This window comes from Gopherus evgoodei, chromosome 10 (assembly GCF_007399415.2).
Source record: "Gopherus evgoodei ecotype Sinaloan lineage chromosome 10, rGopEvg1_v1.p, whole genome shotgun sequence".
NCBI lineage: Eukaryota > Metazoa > Chordata > Testudines > Testudinidae > Gopherus > Gopherus evgoodei.
Window position 1 is genome coordinate 40,303,763 of NC_044331.1, and position 11,963 is coordinate 40,315,725.

An 11,963-nucleotide genomic window follows, 5' to 3' on the forward strand; every position below is an offset into this window, starting at 1 on the left:
CTGGAGACAAATTTGAGTGTAGACGCATCCACAAATATGTCAATACAAGATGACTTACATTCATTACGGTGATGTTGACCAACCTAAGAATTTCAAATTATGATTTGTAAGCAAAGTCTAAATGAGTTCTTCCTGACAGCTAGTGATGAGCTGGGGGCTGGAGGGAAAGGCATCATGACCAGATTGTATTTGCATTCACACCCAATCTACCTAGGTATCCAGCAAATAGAGCTGTGTTGCCCAAGTGATAGATTTTGACTGGGGTTGGGTTACAAATCACTTGACCGCTGGGGTAATGAAATGTTGTTATTGTATGAGTAAAGGGCAGTAAAACTGTACATTAGCCTGTGCTGATTGAGGGCATCAAGAGGGAGGGTGGGGACAGGTGTTTTGCTTGGTGGTCTGCCTGAGTCACAAGTACTATTTGTACCTGCCCCTCTCCACTGTGTAAAGACAGAGCTGATTAGGCTCCATAGATAGTCTTTTGTTTTGCTAAGTGACCACTACAGCTGAAATCACTGATATTCAGGTCTAAGTGGTTAAACCTGCTGTGGGACAGTGTTTCTGTGGAAGAGATGGCCCAGTCTGCACTAGCAGCGAGGTTCCCCCACTGAGAGCTCAGCTGAGATCACTGAGAGCTGCATGGAACCTCGAGAGACCAACTAGCAGAGGTCACAGTGGCAGGTGGCAGCAGAACGTGACGGTACAGGGCCATTGGCAACAGAGTGATGGAGTGAACGGTGGCACAGTGAACAACAATGGCCAGAGTGAACAGTGAGCAGCTGATGGAGGAACGAGCAAGGTGCCTTCTTGCCCTTCACCTGGGAGGTGAACTCATATGAAAGCACCTCTGAACTCTGAGTCTCCACTAACCAAGGACAACACTGGTGAGTGTTAATGAGTCTGTTAAGAATGCTGGAGACACAACACAGTTCATGCAAACAAACATGGCTGTGGCATCATACTTTCTGTTTAAGCAAGAGATACAACCCTCTACAAACTGGAGGCCAATGTCAAGTGCATTGTCACTTCTTCATCCTGAGGTTGAGCACTAGTTCCAAACAAGTTCCAAATAAGACCAGCAAATGCTTTCTCAAGAAACTCAGTTGACTGGCTAGAAGCATTTGATGCAACAGTGAAAGATTCAACAGTTGAAAAAGTGAAGAACTCTCTCACCACATTCAAAAAATTTGCATACATGGCTGATGAATGCACTGATGCAAATGGGCATCAAGTATTAAGCCATTGTGTACAGTATCTTGATGTCAGTGATAGGCCAGTAGATGCGTTTCTAGATGTTCAAATTATAGAAGACACATCAGCTGCATCTGTGACAAGCCACATCTTAGAAGAGTTAAATGCTTGTCAACTGGACCCCAAACAGGTGGCCACTTGTGCATTTGATGGAGCTGCAAACTCCTCTGGAAGACATGGTGGAGTACAGGCTTTGCTTAGAGAAAATTGAAACCTTAATCTCTCCTATACACACTGCAAAGGCCATCTACTCTAACTAGTGCTACTATGAGCAGCAGACTCTTCAAAAGACATTTAAAAAGCTATACATTTAATGTCTTCATTATATTCTTTTTTCAGCAAGAGTCCAAAAAGACTAAATATCTTGGAAAATATAGAAGATACAGTGGGACTGAAGTTCAAATTAGTCCAGCCTGGGAAAACCCTCTGGCTTTCTCATGAGCGATGTGTGCCTGTTGTCTTAAAATTACTCCAGCCATTATTACTGGCTTTGGAAAGTATCTACCAAGATGGGATGGATTTAAGTAGTGAGGCTGGTGGATTACTTTTGCTACTATGTTCAGAGAAGACTATTGCCATTCTCTCTCTTGCAAGTCTACTGTTGAAACCACTTGAGTCATTAAACAATGCCATCCAGGCATTGGCTACAACCGTAGTAGATCTTTGTCCAGCAATAGAAACTACATTTGGATCAATCATCGAGCTATCCACTGAAAAAGTACTGAAAGGAGCAAAGACTTCAGTCCAGATGTTGATTAATGAAGGCATTTATATTGAATCCTTAAGTAAAGAGGACAAGAAGTGTTTGTTAAGACAAATGAAAAAGTACAGACTTGATTCTTAAAAACTACAACAGCGACTTCTAGATTCTACTCAATCTCCACATAGCTTTTACAGATCCCTGTCCTATAAAACACGGACAGCTGAGCAGAGTGAGGCACTACCAGCAACGAGGCTGCCATGTACTCAGGACAGAATAGAGAATTTGAACACAGAGTGGAATATCGTACGATGAATGAATGAAGATTTGACTTCAACTTCTTTTTTATCATCACTAGTGGCTCGACCTGATCTCTGTGCTATGTTTCCCGGGATGAAAGAAGTAGGAATTCATCTCTTGCTACTCCTAGGCACAACCGCTACAGTGGAGTGTTCTTTTTCATCATTGAATAGAATTTTGTGTTCTCAAAGGAGTCGCCTTGTGCCTGATCATGTGAATGAACTAATGAGCATTTCAATGGAAGGAATGGAAGTACCAGACACACGAGAAGCCAACAAAGATGAACACATTGCATTTAAGAAGTTCTTTAACAGTTGTACAAAATTATAACAAGAAACGAATAAGGATGTAGATGTCGCGTTTCATAGAAGGCTTGAGTAGCCAACTTTAATTTGTGTGATGATTTTAAAACATGAGTTAAATCTAATAAAATGGTCATGAAGCATTTTTCAGCTTTTACTATCGTGCCATACAGCCCACCTTCACCCTCACGGTCTCACCCCTCATTAGCCCTGTCCCCCTCTCCATAAATTCAAAACCCGCCCCCCCATTTCAATTCCTGGGGAAAACACTGTGGGGTGGTGATTTTACCTCTGTATACAGCGTTGTTGAGACTGATACTGGAATACTGCATCCAGTTCCAGTGCCGGGATTTTAAAAAGGATGTTGAAAAATTAGGGATGGTGCAGAAAAGAGCCACAAAATTGACTTAAAGCGTTGTTGTAGTAGTAATTGGCACTGTGGCAAGGTCATAACATAACAATGGTCATACTGGGTAAGACCAGTGGTCCATATAGCCCAGTGTCCTGTCTTTTCCACAGTACCCTGCCGGGCTCCCCCACAAGAGCCGCACTAACAGGCAACTCTGCAAGTAACTCCCATGCCTCTCTATTTCCTGGGCCACATGTATTGTGTCCTTTTTTCTGTCAGCGAGTCCAGAAATAGAGGGCAAGAGCTCACTACTGCTATCACGAAAGGATTTGTTGGGTTGAGATCAGCTGGTAGAAGCGGGCAATAGCGACAGAATCTGAGACTTTAAGCTCTTTGAGTGACTTCTTACCTTTATAGACCTGCCCTTTAATCATACACTGCTATTTTAAAGTTAAGTGTGATAGTAAAGAGACCTCTTTTAAACCCTTCACCACACAAGACAAAGCCCACAGTATTCATCATTAACTATATATTTCTACTCTCCTGGCTCCCAAACAGCTTTTCCTCCCTACTGCCACCAGCCACCTCCGAGTTCTCCCTCCTCTCTCCCCAGCTGTGCTCATTTGATTGCAGCAGCTCAGCGGATGGTCCAGCTTTGCTCTTTCACTTCCATTCTTCACTTCTTTGGATGGCTGCATTTTCATTGGGGAGCCTGATGGAAATACCTGAGTTCTCTGTCTGGGCACGCAGGCCCAGCAGCTAAAGCCACAGACCCACTGAGAGTAGCAGGAGGTTAGCCTGGATTGTAAGGAGTGGAGGCTTGGCCCATGGAGACTCCAAGCACTGCAGTTACTGCCACCTACATGGTGAATCCTCCAACACATCGCCAAATGGCTCTTCTACATTCTACGAGCTGGCCTCACTGGCTGACTATCTAGGAGAACAGAAACACTTTGTTGGAGCAGGAGAACACAGGCCGGGCTCTCTCATGGTGGTGAGCCGGGCGCTCGGGCTCCGTCTGGCCTACGGGGCGGCAGGCGCCCTCATGGGCCTCTCGGCCTTCCTCACCTGGAGCTTGGCGCCAGCCTTCCGCCAGCCCGCCACGGCTGCCGCGGGGGGGCTCTCCGGTACGGGGGGGTTCCCCTGCGGGGGCCGGTCTCCAGTACGGGGGGGGGTCTGCTGAGGGGGGCCGGGCGCGTGGGAGGGAGCTCCGGTACGGGAGGATCCGCTGCGGGAGGGGGGGTCTCCGGTACGGGGGGGGGATTCCGCTGCGGGGGCCAGGCGCGTGGGGGGGTGGTCTCCGGTACGGGGGAGGAGTTCCGCTGCGTGGGCCAGGCGCGTGGGGGGGTGGTCTCCGGTACGGGGGGGAGATTCCGCTGCGGGGAGCCGGGCACGTGGGGGGGGTCTCCGGTACGGGGCGGGGGTGTTCCGCTGCGGGGGGGTCTCCTGTACGAGAAGGATCTGCTGTGGGGGCCCGGGCGCGTGGGGGGGGTGGTCTCCGGTACGGGGGAGGGGTTCCGCTGTGGGGGGCCGGGCGCGTGCGGGGGGGTTCCGCTGCGGGGAGCTGGGAGTGTGGGGAGTCTCCGGTTCGGGGACCTGTTGTGGTTGATGTGTGGTGGCCAGGTCTCTCTGTGCGGGGCATGCATGGGGCAAGGGGGCTCTTTGGTACGAGGGGGTGGGCATGGGCCCGGGGGGTTGCTGTCTGATAGAGGAGACTAGGGGGTCTCCTCGGTACATGGGGTGGGGGTAGGATGAGGTTCTCTGACACAGGGCAGGCCAGGTTAGGGGGAGGGATCGCTCAGTGGTTTGAGCATTGGCTTGCTAAACCCAGGGTTGCGAGTTCAATCCTTGAGGGGGAAATTTAGGGAACTGGGGTTAAAATCTGAGGATTGCTCCTGCTTTGAGCAGGGGGTTGGACTAGATGACCTCCTGAGGTCCCTTCCAACCCTGATATTCTATGATTCTATAAGAATGGCCATAATGGGTCAGACCAAAGGTCCATCCAGCCCAGTATCCTGTCTACCAACAATGGCCAATGCCAGATGTCCCAGAGGGAGTGAACCTAAAAGGTAAGATCAAGTGATCTTTCTCCTGCCATCCATCTCCACCCTCTGACAAACAGAGGCTAGGGACACCATTCCTTACCCATCCTAGCTAATAGCCATTAATGGACTTAACCTCCATGAATTTATCTAGTTCTCTTTTAAACTGTTATAGTCCTAGCCTTCACAACTTCCTCAGGCAAGGAGTTCCACAGGTTGACTGTGTGCTGTGTGAATAAGAACTTCCTTTTATTTGTTTTAAACCTGCTGCCCATTAATTTCATTTGGTGACCCCTAGTTCTTATATTACGGGAACAAGTAAATAACTTTTCCTTATTCACTTTCTCCACACCACTCATGATTTTATATACCTCTATCATATACCCCTTTAGTCTCCTCTTTTCCAAGCTGAAAATCCTAGCCTCTTTAATCTCTCCTCATATATGACCTGTTCCAAAACCCTAATCATTTTAGTTGCCCTTCTCTGAACCTTTCCTAATGCCAGTATATCTTTTTTGAGATGAGGAGACCCGAGCCACGTGGGGGCGGGGGGATGGAGGGGAAGTGGAGAAATTTACCACAGGCCGCAGGGCCGGCAGGGGCCTCCGTGAGAATGTCTGAGGCTCCCCCCACCCCCACCTCCGCCTTCCCCCATCCCCCAGCACCTCGGTGCGCCGCGTCCAGGAGTGGCCCTGGACAGCACTGCAGCAGTGTGGGTCCAGTGGGACCTAAGCTGTTCCTGCTCAGAGCCGCGTGGTAAGGGGGCAGTGCTGCAAGCTCTGGCAGGCCGAGCGGCAGGAGCTCAGGTCCTGCTGGAACCATGCCGCTGTAGCGCTGTTCAGGGCCGCTCCTGGATGCGGTGTGCTGAGGCTCCAGGACAGGGGAGAAGTGGGGGTAAGTGGCATGATAAGGGGCTGAGGCCGGGGGACGGTTGGATAAGGGGCCGGGAATCACAGTTCAAATTGCTCTGCAACACACAGGGTACATAAGGAATTTTTCAATTAAATACCTCTGACAGTTTGGATCACAGAAACCCCCTGGGAGCTGTCACCTGATGTGCCCAGACTAGTTCTACCTCTGCTTTCCCTGCCAGCTCAGGACTCTAGCACCATGTCTTGCTGAGCCAGATGCTCCCGTCTGCTCCAGCAAAGACCTGGGGTCTGAATTTCTTGCCCCAAAGCTGCAGGTTTACCTGAAGGCAGCTAACAGAAGTGTTTCTGTCTTTAACACTCAGATGCCCAACTCCCAATGGGATCTAAACCCAAATAAATCTATTTTACCCTGTATAAAGCTTATACAGGGTAAATTCATAAATTGTTCACCCTCTATAACACTGACAGAGAGAGATGCACAGTTGTTTGCTCCCCCAGGTATTAATACATACTCTGAGTTAACAAGTAAAAAGTGATTTTATTAAATATAGAAAGTAGGATTTAAGTGGTTCCAAGTAGTAACAGACAGAACAAAGCAGCAAAGATTCCTGTGGCACCTTATAGACTAACAGAAGTTTTGGAGCATGAGCTTTCGTAGGTGAATACCCACTTCCTCAGATGCATGTAAGTCAGAACAAAGTAAGTCACCAAGCAAAATAAAATCAAATGCGCAAATCTATGTCTAATCAAACTGAATGTTGATAAGATCCTCACCAGTTCCAGAATGCTCCCTTTTACAGACTAATCTCCTTTTAGATTGGGTCCAGCAATCACCCACACCTCTTGCATACTGTCCTTTGTTCCAGTTTCTTTCAAGTATCCTGGGGGATAGGGAGGCTCTCTCTTTAGCCAGCTGAAGACCACCATGGAGGGGTCTCCCAGGGGTTTAAATAGACTTTTTCTTGTGGGTGGAGATCCCCTCCTCACTCCTATGCACAGTCCAGCTCCAGGATGGAGTTTAGGAGTTACCTGGGCAAGTCACATGTCCATGCATGACTCAGGGCTTGTCTACATCACAAAGTTGCAGCGCTGGTGAGGGGGTTACAGCGCTGCAACTTAGGAGGTGTACACATCTGCAGGGCATCACCAGCGCTGCAACTCCCTGTTTGCAGCGCTGGCCGTACTCCCGTTTTGTCTTGGGTGTAGAGGATCCAGCGCTGGTGATCCAGCGCTGGTAATCAAGTGTAGACACTTACCAGCGCTTTTCTTGACCTCCGTGGAATAAGCAGGTATCCCAGCATACCTGAGGAAGCCTCTCTGGTAATCAAGCAGGTCTCCTTTCCCGGTTTGCTCTCGCGTTCCCCGAACCCCCGAGCAAGCAGGTCTCCTTCCCTGCGGTTTGCAGGGGGGTTCGGGGAACGCGAGAGCAAACCGCGGGGAAGCAGGTCTCCTTCCCCGGTTTGCTCTCGCGTTCCCCGAACCCCCGTGCAAGCAGGTCTCCTTCCTTGCGGTTTGCAGGGGGGTTCGGGGAACGCAAGAGCAAACCGCGGGGAAGCAGGTCTCCTTCCCCGGTTTGCTCTCGCGTTCCCCGAACCCCCGTGCAAGCAGGTCTCCTTCCCTGCGGTTTGCAGGGGGGTTCGGGGAACGCGAGAGCAAACCGCGGGGAAGCAGGTCTCCTTCCCTGGTTTGCTCTCTTGTTCCCCGAACCCCCGTGCAAGCAGGTTTCCTTCCCTGCGGTTTGCTCTCGCGTTCCCCGAACCCCCGTGCAAGCAGGTCTCCTTCCCTGCGGTTTGCTCTCCCGTTCCCCAAACCCCCCTTGAAGCCGCCCAACAGCGCTGCAGTGTGGCCACATCTAACACCACTTGCAGCGCTGGTTGCTGTAAGTGTGGCCACTCTGCAGCGCTGGCCCTATACAGCTGTACTAATACAGCTGTAACAACCAGCGCTGCAAAATTGTAGATGTAGACATACCCTCACAGTTTTTACAAGTAGCATCCATTGTTTACATGCTACCTTGAACGTCCTCAAGTAGACTTCTTATGTGGATTAGAGCATTCCAAGATTCATTGTCCTCTAAGTGTCTCTTGATTAGTTACTTAACTTCAACATTCCTTTCTCCAGGAACTGACCAAATGCTCTACTAAGGTTATTTAGAAATCAAGCCAGTACACAGCCAATATTTCTAACTTCAAATACAAAAATGATACGTGCATGCAGATAGGATCAATAGATTCATTAGATCATAACCTTTATATAGATATGTAGCATAGATAGATTCAGTAGATCATATTCCAGTTATGTCATATTCCCATGAAGCATTATGGGGTACAGCGTCACACTACCTAACAAAATGAAAGATACCAAGGGAATTAATTTGTTTGCAGGTATCATCACATAGTCAATGATCGTAGGGGTTATAAAAATGAAACGTACATATCTTTCAGGATTTGAGAAGAGAAAGCAGAAGAAAGCTGGACAGATGCAAAAAGAAAAGGGAAAAATAACTCTTCACAAATTTCTTCAGGCACAATCCAAGTCAAGTCAGTTGACTGAGTTGAGCGATGCTGACATTCAAGGCTCTTCAGAGGTGGGAAGTGAAAGTGGTGTTGTAAGAGAAAAAGAAAAGGCAGCGTGTGAGGAATCCAAAGTATTACCACATTCAGAAAACAGTGTTATGATTGTTGCGGAGGAAGAGAAGGAAATCCAGCCTCTTTGAATAGACAATGGAGAACACAGCAGTAACACTGTTATAACTGAGAGAAACTGGTACAGTCGACTAGTCCTGCTGCTGTAGATGGGAATGACAAAGAAGAGTTGTGCAGTAATTACCCAGCCTCTTGGAAGTAGAAGAAAAGGATAGAAAGAAAAGAGATCTTATTTTATTGAAGGGTCCACCACATAAGCCCGAAAACTTCCCTTGTGATTCTTTTGGCAGGAAATTGCCGATAACAGTTTTTTCTAAACATGTGAGTAATAGCGAACGTATTGAAAGAGACTGGATGGTGTGGAGTAAAGATGCTGCAGCAATTTTTTATTTTCCCTGCAGTCTCTACAGAAGTGAAACTCAAACTGACCAATTACATCATTCAAAATTTCTCAAAGGTGGAATTGATAATTGGAAAAAGATTTACGAGAAAATGAAGAGTCATGCAGAAAACGCTTTACATTTGAGCAATTACATTAAGGGGAAGGAATTATTTCAGACACTCAGTGATAAAAGACGCATTGATGCAGCATTACAGCATGGTGTTAAACAGGAGGAGGAAAAATGGAGTAAAATATTAACTGCTGTTGTTGACATAATTCCTTTCCTAGCAAAGAATAATCTGCCATTTTGTGGTAGCCATTCTACTGTTGATTATGACGACTGTGGGCTTTTCTTGTCAACACTGAAGCTTGTGGGCAGGTACAATACTGAGGTGAAAACATCTGGAGATGGTAACTCAATGCAGAGTCTGGACAGGCTCACTACCTGTCATGACGTAGTCAGAATGAGTTCATGAAACTGTGGGGAGAAAGTTTTAAACTCTATTCTTGAAGAGGTAAGAAAAGCCCGATATTTCAGTATTGTTGTTGATGGTACAACACCTGATGTTTCACACAGAGCAGTTAGTTTTTTTTATCAGATATGTGATGCAAAAAAACAGAAATTGGGATGTGCATGAAAGATTTGTTAAACTAGTAGATTTTGAAAAGAAGACTGGTGCATATATAGCAGAACGGATAAAGAGGTTTTTAAAAGAATGTGACTTAGAACTATCTTGGTGCAGAGGGCAGGAATATACAATGCCTCTGACATGTCAGGAAAATTTCAAGGAGTAAAGACAAGAATTTTAGAAGCCTATTTTTCTCCATGCAGTGCTCACACGCTGAACCTCTGTGGCACCCACGCTATGGAAACCAGTGTAGAGATAAAAACATATTTTGGAAATCTTCAGAAACTCTATAAAGTATTTGCTCTTAGCCCTGCGAGATGGAAAAGTTATTTATTGCCAGCGTGACAGGGTCAGGCCAGATGGCTACAAGAGAGTGGTCGAAGATAGATACATTAGCTCCAGGTTAAGCAGGCCCCTTTTCCCTGGGTAAGATAACAACAGGGACTATTCCAGAACCCTCAGGAACTTTCTAGAACTAATTAAGGCAGGCAGGCTAATTAGGACACCTGTAGCCAATTGGGAAGTTACTAGAATTAATTAAGGCTAATCAGGACACCTGGTATAAAAAAGCTCTCACTCCAGTTAGTGGTGTGTGTGTGTGTAAGGAGCTGGGAGTGAGAGGATGTACTGCTGGAGGACTGAGGAGTTAGCAGACATCAGGAGAAAGGTTCTGTGGTGAGGATACAGAAGGTGATGGGAGGAGGTCATGGGGAAGTAGCTCAGGGAATTGTAGCTGTCGTGTAGCTGTTCCAGGAGGCATTTTAGACAGCTGCAGTCCACAGGGCCCTGGCCTGGAACCCAGGGTAGAGGACAGGTCTGGGTTCCCCCAAAACTTCCCAACTCCTGATCCAACACAGGAAGATCTCTGAGGCTAGCAAAATCTGCCAATAAGCACAGGACCCACCAAGGAGGAGGAGGAACTTTATCACATCAGGTAATAATCATATAAAGGGAGCCAAGCAAACAAAACAGTTATAATAGTAAATCTAACTTAAATTTGATTATAAAAGTCAGGTTTAGAAAACTATAACTGATCCCACAAGTCAGGGTTAGAAGGCTATACCTAGAGACAGGAAGAGAGGGTTGGGGTTCCCTGCCTCTTCCCCTGAGTGTGCCATGTTCCCACTGCTCCCTCCTCCCTCCCGGAGCTTGCTACAGCTATTTGGTGGCGGCAAACACTAGGAGGTAGGTGGAGGAGCGGGGATGCGGTGCACTCGGGGAGGAGGCGGAGGCAGAGGTGAGGTGAGGTGGGGCAGGGTGCTTGGCTGCCAGTGAGTGCAGAGCACCCACTAATTTTTCCCCACGGGTGCTCCAGCCCCGGAGCACCCATGGAGTCGGTGTCTATGCAGGCGTGGGTTCATTAACATCTGGAACAGAGATCCCCCATCATGCAGTGCTTCCCTGCTTTTCTGGTCCCAGAGTTCAGTGTGGTTCTTGCCTTGGAATCTCTGTTCTCCATTTTGTTTGCTAATGGAGATGCCTCCCTGTCCCATCTTCAATGCAAATGAGGCTAGGGGAGTTTCCTTAATCCTGTCATCCTTGTCTGGAGGGGTTTAGGTGGCCTTCCACTGCCTTTTCATTGCTTTTCATGTCTTTCTTCTGATTGACTTTGGTTCAAGCAGAGGCTGGAGGTGGGGGGGGGGAGGTCTTTCATAAGTCAGACAGGCTGGACACTGCATCCTGATTCCCCAAGAACACAGAGCTAATATATAACAAGTGATCTGTTAATCTTTCTCCACCACAATGAAGCTCACAATAGTCACCTCAGTTGGGTCCAAAACTTTGTGTTAGAAAAGCATCTATAATTTTTTTAAATCTCCAAAGATGATTTACTACTGGCTACATGAGACCTCCCCCGTCTGTCTCCCAATAGGAAGTGCTCCATGAGAACCGAGTTGTCTTCCCACAAATCACAGAGAGGTGCTAAAGGAGAAACTTAACCTACTCTCTGGTTTGGATTCAATGAACTGTACCAGCCCTGCATTGGTTCCCCTGCTGGGCTCAGTTAGTTAACAGATTGATCCCTGTCCATTCGAGGTCCTGGGGTTCTCTATAACCAAGAACTTTAAATAGGTAATGATGTTGTGATGTTACATTCCATATTCTGTATGGAAATATGCTTATGATATGGATCTGGCATAACTGAGATGTACTTTGTGCAAGGTGGGTCTTGTAAGGTATCATTGGAAAGGTTATGATTTATTGAATGTGATTATTCAATTTGTATGCCTGTATCATTTCTGGATCTGAAGTTAGGAATATTTCAAATGGGCTGCTTTGGGTGTCACTCCAACTAGCCCTTCATGTACAACCGTGAGAAAGCCAGATAGGGCTAATGGCCCATTAGCAAAAACAATGGACTGTAAAAGAGCTTATTCTTCCTGTGCATGCTTGAGACAGCCTATAAGCAATGGCTGCCACAGCCATGCAGAGACATGGGTCTGAGTCACCTGGTATTGGATACCCCTCCTCCCCTTTTGGAATGCCA